The sequence below is a fragment of the Pan troglodytes genome, chromosome 11, assembly GCF_028858775.2.
Source record: "Pan troglodytes isolate AG18354 chromosome 11, NHGRI_mPanTro3-v2.0_pri, whole genome shotgun sequence".
NCBI classification, from domain to species: Eukaryota; Metazoa; Chordata; class Mammalia; order Primates; family Hominidae; genus Pan; species Pan troglodytes.
Window position 1 is genome coordinate 82,815,525 of NC_072409.2, and position 7,484 is coordinate 82,823,008.

Below are 7,484 nucleotides of genomic sequence, written 5' to 3' on the forward strand. Positions count from 1 at the left end.
TTATTATAGGGGCTCTAGATCTACTGGCCAATTTGCTAAGGTGCTTTGCCTCTGTCTCTCTGGGTTCCCGGTCCCACCCTAGGCACCTCCTCCACCTTCCTGCGTGCAACCACTCCCCTCAGCAAACGTGTGAGGCTGCCAGACCCTGCTGAAGAGCTGTAGGCCCTGCTGGCAGGAGACAGGCTAGCTCCAGAGAGTTGGCTGGAGGGGAATGCAGCAGATCACATTTCCTCAGCTCATGCCAAATAGTATTCAGACGTAGCTTTTCAGACAGACACAAATTGCTCATCCAATAAACACAGAAGGGCTAATCCCAGAACATTTATCAACGTGGGGAAAGATGAGAGAAAGGACAATCACAAGAGGCCTTTGAGAGCCGATTCAGTGTGGCTGGCGCAGAGGAGGTGGTGAGACTTCCATGCACTTCTGGGGTTTTCTCCTTAAAGGGCCTGAAACCCAGCACCGGGGCTTTGGGATTTGCTGTTGTTGGGACATACAATGCCCATATTAGTGTATACACTTCTCTGTGGTGAACAGCAATTAAGAAATCTATGTGGGCCAGGTTGCCTTTGTGAGCAGACAGCCCTCACCCCCATGTGACAATTGTCAGGTGGGAGAGCTGGCTGCAAGGACTTCATCAGCTGCCCCCAATGTGCATGCACAAAATGTGCTCATGCCTCTTCCGTATTTCCAGGGTTCACAGGGGACAGTCCCTCCTGAGCTGGAACTTCTTGCTGACAGGTGTAAGAACATGGGGACCAGAGACGCAGGGTCCTCTGCTCGTATCAGAGTGCTGGCCAAGCAACTGAAGTCCTTTGACAGCCCCTTTCCTGCTAGGCCCTTCTAACTAGCTCCATGAGCTTTCCCCCTCCAGGGATTCAGCCTGGAGATTACAGAAATCGGGCCCTGGTCTAAGGCCAGAGAGAGGAAGGACTAGGTGAAGCCTCTGCAGGCAGCCTGGGTCCTCCCACTGCCTGTGCAGAAACTGTGCCATACCACTGGCACTCTGATGTGTACCCAACAGAGTGGGAGGTGGGCCGTGGGAAGGAGGAGGCAATGACTAGATTAGGGTAAGGTCATGAAAGTAACTGCTGACTTTTATATAGTCAGAATATTTTAAAAATTAAAGCTGAGAGAATAAAACTTTCTATGGGGCCAAACTATAGCCTCAGCTGGCAGGGACTCTGTGGCCCCAGAGCTTGATGGGAACAAGGTGCTTTCTGGCATATGGCTGGTCCTGACACAATCAGGAAGTCGAGGGGAATTCCCAGGCAATACTCCCATGATCCCATGAGGCACATGTGCTATTTTGGATATTACTTTCCAGATAAGACACAGTGAAGTTAGGTAACCTGTCCGGGTCACCCAGTTCAAGACTGGGAGGCTTCAGAATCTAATCTGACTCATACTGCACACAGGTCTATGGAGAGATATGGGGGTTTCAGGAATATCCAGTTGTGTGGGACTCCTTAAGAGGGTAGAGTTTGGAGGTCTGGGGTCCTCAGGGTTGGGATGCTGTCTTCAGGGCACAATGCTCAGGCAGTTTCCACTGAGGACCTGGGGTCTCTATAATTAGGGTGACTAACCCTACCAGTTTCCCCAGAACTGAGAGGGTTCTTGAGATTTGGGACTTTTCATTTTATAACTGGGATGGTCCTAGGAAAGGCAGGACAAGTTGGTCGTCTACCTGGAACAAAACGACTGGGCACAGATCATCGCCATGGACTTCGGGACCCACCTGCAGCTCAGCCAAGCCACACATCCCCAGGCTGGGGACCTGGGGAGTGGCATGCTGATTAGGAAAATGGGCAGAGTGGCAGCCAGCTGGGAACAGCTCCCCCAGACACTTGGGAGGGCCAGGCTGTGACTGCAGGCAGCAGTAAAGCAGGGCTACCGTGGCCCCAGAGCTTGACTGGAACAAGGTGCATTCTGGCATGGCTGATCCTACACAAACAAGAAGGTTGAGGGGAGTTCCCAGGTGAGGAATTCCCGGCAGGCAGGGAGCATGAACCAGGTGGCTTCCACTCTGCCTGCAGGAAGGAAATTTCTTTTCTGGTTCCTGAAACTTCACTCCTATCAGGAATGGCCTCTCTCCTACCTACCCACCTGGGGGACTCACACTGACCTGCATTTCTAGGCTCTTAACCTTCTCTCCCTCTCTGACTTTGTCCTGCTTGTTGTAGAACTGTGTTTATTCATCAGTCTCTTTCTTTTTTGTTTTTTTGTTTGAGACAGAGTCTCACTCTGTCGCCAGGCTGGAGAGTGCTGTGGCCCGATCTCGGCTCACTGCAACCTCCACCTCCCAGGTTCAAGTGATCTTCGTGCCTCAGCTTCCTGAATAGCTGGGACTACAGGCGCCCGCCACTGCCCCAGGCCAATTTCTGTATTTTTAATAGAGACGGGGTTTCACCATGTTAGCCAGTCTGGTCTCGAACTCCTGACCTCAAGTGACCTGCCCATCTCAGTTTCCCAAAGTGCTGGGATTACAGGTGTGAGTCAATGCGCCCAGCCAGTCTCTTTGCTTTTGCAGATCTGAAACTCACTGGTACAACACTTGGAAGATTTTTAATATAAGGGGATTGAGTTCTAAGGCACAGAAACCATGGGCAGAAATGCTAATAGGCTTCAGGAAAGACCAGAATGGGGGCAAAGAAGCCTCAGGAATATGGGTATTTCTCTTTCATTTCTATGTCCACTTCTCTGTCTGTGGTCTGTTTCATTCTCTCAGCTTTCTTTGCTTCTCTGTGCATTGGCAGAAGGTGGAATGTTTACATCATCTCAATTCCAGCCACACCCAGAGGCCGACTAGCTTTCCGGAATAGCAAATCTAAATTCTCAGGAGAAATCATCTGATTAGCCCAACTTGGGTCACATGCTCACCCCTGGCCCAGACAGCTGTGGCTGGAGGCTGGGGTCAAGCAGTATCAACATGGCTACCCAGGACCCTTCCTAAAGAGGGGCAAGTTTGTGGAGAAAGGAGTCACCCTGAGCTGGCTAGACATGTTTGCTCTCTATCATATATGTTTCCTGAACTGGTAGGTAACTGTGCCTTCTCTTCCCAGAGTTTATAATATTTCTTTTGTGGCTCCCTGGTGGTCGGCTTGATGTTAGTCTCATTCTGGAATATTTAAAAAATTAATTTGGATAATTGTGGGAAGCTATTTAACAAGCCAGGTCTTAAACAGTGTGGCCCATTATCTCTACCTTATACAGCACCCTATCATTATCTCCTTTGCATGATGGTTTAGGGCGTTGCAGCTCAAAGTGTGATCTGTGGATCAGCAGCACTGGTATTGCCCAAGAGCTTGTTGGAACTCCAGAATGCAGTTCCTACCTATTTGAATAGAGTCTGCATTTTAACAGCTCCCCAGGTGATCCACATTAAAGTTTGGTGAGCACCTGGAGGAGGTTCTTGTCTTTTCTCTCCTATTAGATTGAAAATTCTGAGGGCAGGGACTGTATTTACAAACCTCAATTGTCCACTTCCTATGTGTAAAGTAACTTGCTTTGTCTTGCAGGCGACAGAGCTTATCAAATGCAGTTATGAGCGAATTTTAAGCTCAGGATAGTGGTTGAAGAGGGTAAATTAATTACAGTAGTCCACCCTTATCCTTGGGTATATGTTCTCAAACTCCCAGTGGATGCTGGAAACTGCTGATTGTATTGAACCCTACATACATCCTATGTTTGTGTGTGTGTGTGTGTGTGTGTGTGTATGTGTGTGTGGACAAGAGTGACTTTATTTTATTTTGTTTTATTTTTCAAGATTGATGACAATTCTTTTTCTTTTTTATATTTCCTTTTTTATTATTATTATACTTTAAGTTCTGGGATACATGTGCAGGATGTGCAGGTTTGTTACATAGGTATACATGTGCCGTGGTGGTTTGCTGCACTCACCAACCCATCACCTACATTAGGTATTTCTCTTAATGCTATCCCTCCCTTAGCACCCCCAACCCCCAGCAGGCCCCAGCGTGTGATGTTCCCCTCCCTGTGTCCATGTGTTCTCATTGTTCAACTCCCACTTAACAAGTGAGAACATGCGGTGTTTGGTTTTCTGTTCCTGTGTTAGTTTGCTGAGAATGATGGTGTCCAGCTTCATCCATGTCCCTGCAAAGGACATGAACTCATCCTTTTTTATGGCTACATAGTATTTCATGGCGTATATGTGCCACATTTTCTTTTTTCTTTTTTCTTTTATTATTATACTTTAAGTTTTAGGGTACATGTGCACATTGTGCAGGTTAGTTACATATGTATACATGTGCCACGCTGGTGCACTGCACCCACTAACTTGTCATCTAGCATTAGGTATATCTCCCAATGCTATCCCTCCCCCCTCCCCCCACCCCACAACAGTCCAGAGTGTGATGTTCCCCTTCCTGTGTCCATGTGATCTCATTGTTCAATTCCCACCTATGAGTGAGAATACGCAGTGTTTGGTTTTTTGTTCTTGCGATAGTTTACTGAGAATGATGATTTCCAGTTTCATCCATGTCCCTACAAAGGACATGAACTCATCATTTTTTATGGCTGCATAGTATTCTATGGTGTATATGTGCCACATTTTCTTAATCCAGTCTATCATTGTTGGACATTTGGGTTGGTTCCAAGTCTTTGCTATTGTGAATAGTGCCGCAATAAACATACGTGTGCATGTGTCTTTATAGCAGCATGATTTATAGTCCTTTGGGTATCATCCTATTTTTTTTATTTGATAACCAAAACAGCTACTAATGGGTAGCTATCTAATGAGCAGGAAATATACACAGTATGGATAAGCTGGAAAAAAGGATGATTCATGTCCTGGGTGGGATGGCAAGGGACAGGGCAAGATTTCGTCACACTACTCAGAGCAGTGTGCAATTTAAAACTTATGAATTTTTTATTTCTGAAATTTTCCTTTTAATATTTTTAGGCCACGGTTAACCTCCAGTAACTGAGACATCAGAAAGCGATGGATAAGCAGGTACTACTGTACATGTTATCTGAATTTTCCTTTAATCCTGCAGGAGGTGGAGGGAAGTTGGGGGTATAGATGAAATAAACATGGCTAAATGTTGATTTTTTTTTTTAAGTGGGGTGATGGGAACTTGGAGACTTACACTATTTTCTCTATTTTTGTATATTTTTAAAATTTTCCACAATAAAAATTATAAGGAATGGCTGAAGACATTGTAAGAGATCATCTCGCTTCTCAAAATAAGTTAGTATCCTAGCCAAATGAAGTAAATCCAAGGCACTAAGAGAATTTCCGAATGAAATTGCTCAATCCTTGTCAGAGACTTTTGGAGGATGAATATAGCGGGGAGAAGTTTGGAACATTAGTCCTGTGTAAATGATTTTTTAATTTTGCAAAAGGAGGAGTGGTAATCAGTTTCCTTCTGTTACTTCAAATCAGCTTATGGGGGGAAAAAAGGGAGGAGTAATTCACCAGGTTACATAACTGGTCAGTCCAGGGGGAGTCTGATACAGCATACCAGGGTGTAACCCTCTAGCTTCCTTTTTGGCTTATTTCTCAGATAGGCTCTTTCCATATAATGGCTGTAATGAGATGGACAGCGTACCTCCAAAATTCATTTCTATCCGAAACCTCAGAATTGAGCTTATTTGGAAATAGTCTTTGCAGATGCAATTAGTTAAGTCAAGATGGGGTCATACTGGATTAGGGTGAGCCCAAGTCCAATGACTGGTTTCCTTATAAGAGGAGAGGACACATCAACAGGAGAAAATCATAGGCAGAGAGAAGTCCATGTGAAGATGAGGGCAGAGACTAGAATGATGCTGCTACAAGCCAAGGAATGCCAAGGATGGCTGCGAGCCACCAGAAGCTAGAAGAGGCAAGAAAGAATTCTTTCTTAGAGTTTTCAGAAGGAGCGTATCCAGCCTGGGCAACAGAGTGAGACCTTGTCTCCACACAAAAAAAATTTTTTTAATTAGCTGGGCATGGTGGCATATGCCTGTGGTCCCAGCTACTAGGAAGGGTGACAGAGTGAAACCCTATCTAAAAAAAAAAAAAAAGAAAGAAAGAAAAGAAAAAGAAGAAGAAGCCTGTCCCTGCTGACACCTTGATATTTTGGACTTTTAGCCTCCAGAACTGTAAGAGAATCAATTTCTGTTGTTTGAAGCCACCAAGTCTGAATAATTTGTTAGAGGAGTCCTTGGAAACTAAACTAATATAACACCCTTGATAACTCCAAACTGGCCATTCCAGAGGAAAGGAAAAGCCTTTTACTCAACATTTGCAGCAGAAGTCCTGGGAGAAGAAGGGACATTGCTCATTAGTCCTTCTTGGGCCACATGTTGATCCTTGAACAAATCAACTGTGGCCAGAGGGGTATAGTGCTCTGATTGGCCAGATATAAGTCACCCAGGCCATAGCGACCCCATAGTTAGCCTGTCCCAACCACATAGGGAAGAGTGGGAGTCTCTAACAGAACGAGTAATGTTGAAGAGGAGGCACAAAAAATCAATACCTGTCCATTACAGGAAGACGTTGATTCTGCAAACTACACTCTTATCTAAGAATAGTTTGTGTGTGTGTGTGTGTGTGTGTGTGTGTGTGTGTGTGTGTGTGTGTGTAAGACAGGGTCTTGCTCTGTTGCCCAGGCTGGAATGCAGTGGTGCAATCACATCTCACTGCCACCTCAACCTCCTGGGCTTAGGCAATCCTCTCACCTCAGCCTCATGAGTAGTTGTGACTACAGACACATACCACCACCACGCCTGGCTAATTTTTTTTATTTTTAATAGAGACAAGGTCTCACTATGTTGCCCAGGCTAATCTTGAACTCCTGGGCTCAAGCAATGCTCCTGCCTCAGCCTCTTGAAGTGCTGAGATTACAGGCATGAGCCATTGTGCCTGGCCAAGGATAGACTTTTAAAGATGTAAAGGAAGTGGAGATTTCTCAGAACAAGCCAGAGCAAAGACTATCACATTTCTTTTTTTAACAGGTCCCTAAACTGCCAGATCACAGTGCTGCATTTGATAGTCTGTTGGCAAACTGGGTCGGCCTTTAACAATCTATGGCATGTTATTCCTGTGACTAAAAAGGAAAATATGGGTTGGATGATAGTACAATTAAAGGGAAATTGAACTTTTTTAAATGACTGGAATGAACCTTTGCCATTATACTTGTCACTCAACAGGCAATCCCCCATCTTATTTTGGAAAATTTTCCAGTGTATATAGTACTGGAGGGCTCAATGCCCTAGCTCCCACCATGGAGGCAGAAAGGGGAAGATTCGTTCCTCCCCTACCTAGCAGCTAGGGCTCAAGCATGTGAATTGGCTCAGTCATTCCCACTGAAGACTCTGAATTCTTAGGAGTGACGCTAAGAGGCAGGAGTGGTGTCGAAATTATTCATGGAGGCAGCAGCATGAACGGTCCTGTAGCAGTGATGTTAAATAATCATGGGCAGCTGTGGCCACGGCAGAGCAGTGTTATAATTGACTGTTTTAATAGTCAAAAACTCTGGTTG